Consider the following 2,500-nt stretch of genomic DNA (forward strand, 5'->3'; position numbering starts at 1 on the left):
TATATATTCAAAGATGTGTAGAGGGCCATAATAATCACGCAAACGAATAAATGCGAGCAACAATAAAGCAACAACTAGAAATATTATTTATCTGAAAATAAATTATCATGAATTTGATTTTGAAAAGCTTCTTTATTAATTGTTCCTGTGTGTTTATAGTCTTTTTCACTTGTTTAGCCTCAATTTTTTTTTTTTTTACTCTAATCTCATTAGGGTTAATTATAACGTGAGGGATCGTAAGAAAATCGGCGAAGCGATTCGTTTTCCTTGGGTCCGACAGCAGTTTTTCAGTTTCGTGTCTGAAAAACTTAACGTCTGCTAAGCAAATAGAACGTTATAAAAACTAATCGTTTTCCGATTCACGGACAAGTTGACCTGTACCTTCCAGTCTCTGCAACACTCCTCCTATCTAAGATACTAAATATATTGCATTTAGATTTTCTTCTATGAGAGGAACAGAACTTTGTTCCCACTGTTTTCAGTGGTGAATTATAATCCTATTGCAATTTTCGATAAGTTACAGGCTTAATTAAAATGCCTTAGATACAAGCAGCATCACTGCGACGATGCCAGGTTGCGAACCTTTGATTTGACCTGTCAGCTGGTTGTCACATATCGTAGTCTTATCCGGCTGTCTGCTTCTCTCTTCTTTCTTGAAAAAAAAAATAAAAAGAAGAAGAAAAAATTTTTAATTTTCAGATTTTGTGCTTTTGTTAAAGTTCACTGTCAAAAACTCAGTCTACGAAATACTATAACGTCAATTTCGTTGTGAAAAATATCTCTTTATCCTTCAGATATTTTACATTTGCTAAGGTTTAGCGTAAAAAAGAGAAAGAAAGAAAAAAAAAATAAAATCATCAGAATGCAAATTTAGTTACGAAAAGATCTGATTTGCATTACATAACTTTCTTCTCTTTCTTGGAAGGTTTAGTATCAAAAGCTTCTTGTCTATTAAACATTACACTGCTAATTTGATCATGAATATATTATTCTCCATCGTTCAGATAACATGAATTTATTAAATAAATCTCTTCACCTTTGTTGCTCTTTTTATTCTTGATCGAGCAGACCTATAATCAAAGACATTCCAGTCGTGATCATCCCGTTTTTTCCCAGTGTGCATGAAGCCCAGCATTGCCATAACTAACGTGTTCCTTCTTAAAACTATAAGCATGGGTGTTGAGAGAGATTTGACTGCTATTTCTAGCGGTTTGAACGATTACAAAGAGGTGTCCGTTGATGGCTTGTTTCATCACACTTGTTTATATTTAGTGTCAAAATCTTGATGTCTACCAAACACTACACAGTTAATTTCGTCATAAAAATATTATCCTTGATCATTTAGAGTGATTACACACACACACACACACACATGCGTGCATGTGCGTGTGGTGTGTGTGTGTGTGTGTGTTCGTGCGTGCATGCATATTACGCAGCTCGCAGTTCCCTTGTTTACGTTTGGCATCGGAACGTTAAGGTTTATCATTGCATGTTGATGTTGACATTTGTAAACATTTCGATTCTATATTACGTATTGTCGTATTTCAACACATCTATTATATTATAAATTTCAAAATAAAAACAATTTCTTTGTTACCGATTTGGTAAATTTCCTTAAATTTTGAAGTTTTTTTTTTTTTTTTTTTAACATAAAAATGCAACTATTTTAATTTTTCGTGCGAATACATAAAATATGATTATCCCAGTCTGAACTTTTCTTTTTCTTTTTTTTTTTTTGTCAACGAACATAAAATATGACATCATTTTTTTTTTTTCATCGGCATGAGGAAAGAGTTGTGATGGTAGAGGAAATAATTACAAATGAATAATGTTAACTTCGTTTCTAATTCATGTTGGAAATGGCACAAGATCGTTGACAGATGGAAATATAATATTGATATCGAATAAATGGTACAATACCACGAACCGAACATTATTTAGTGGGGTTGGGGAGATATATATATGATTAAATCTACCCTAAACATTTAACTGGTACTTTGTGTAATCATCATTGAAAGATTAAAGGCAAAGTCGATACGAGTGGGATTTGAACTCGGAATGTAAAACGACGTAACTATTTATATAGCGTCATTTTTCTCTCATTTTACCTCCCTATTCATCACAATCGTAATTTCCAACATGAGCACAAATGTCATAAGATTGGGGTTGATCAACTTAAAACTTAACAACTGGTGCTTATTTTACCGACCCGGGAAGAATGAATGGTAAAGTCAAATCGGGTAGGATTTGAACTCACACAAATATGCACACAGACAGACAGACATACACTTACACACACACAAACACACACGCATATACAAAGACACACACATAAGGTCTCTCATCCAACGCTCCACCGATTCTGTCATCCATCAACTTCAATAATTAATAAGCGTTGTTGTGAAAGTTGTTGATTCGACCGCGGATCGAGCTGTGATTAGTTCATAACGTTTAGGCTAACACCCTTGGGAGAGGTATGTATGACATAGCGTCACCATTC

The 2,500-nt window shown here is 33.9% G+C and overlaps 1 long non-coding RNA gene across 1 annotated transcript; it reads right to left on the minus strand.

The window, feature by feature from the left end:
- Nucleotides 1-183: 183 nt before the first annotated feature.
- Nucleotides 184-1,367, minus strand: LOC118764455. The gene is made up of 2 exons (XR_005000265.1): nucleotides 1,037-1,367; nucleotides 184-652 (listed from the first exon to the last, which is right to left on the minus strand). It is a non-coding gene; the product is annotated as an uncharacterized LOC118764455 (long non-coding RNA).
- Nucleotides 1,368-2,500: the final 1,133 nt, after the last annotated feature.

This window comes from Octopus sinensis, linkage group LG8, assembly GCF_006345805.1.
Source record: "Octopus sinensis linkage group LG8, ASM634580v1, whole genome shotgun sequence".
NCBI lineage: Eukaryota > Metazoa > Mollusca > Cephalopoda > Octopoda > Octopodidae > Octopus > Octopus sinensis.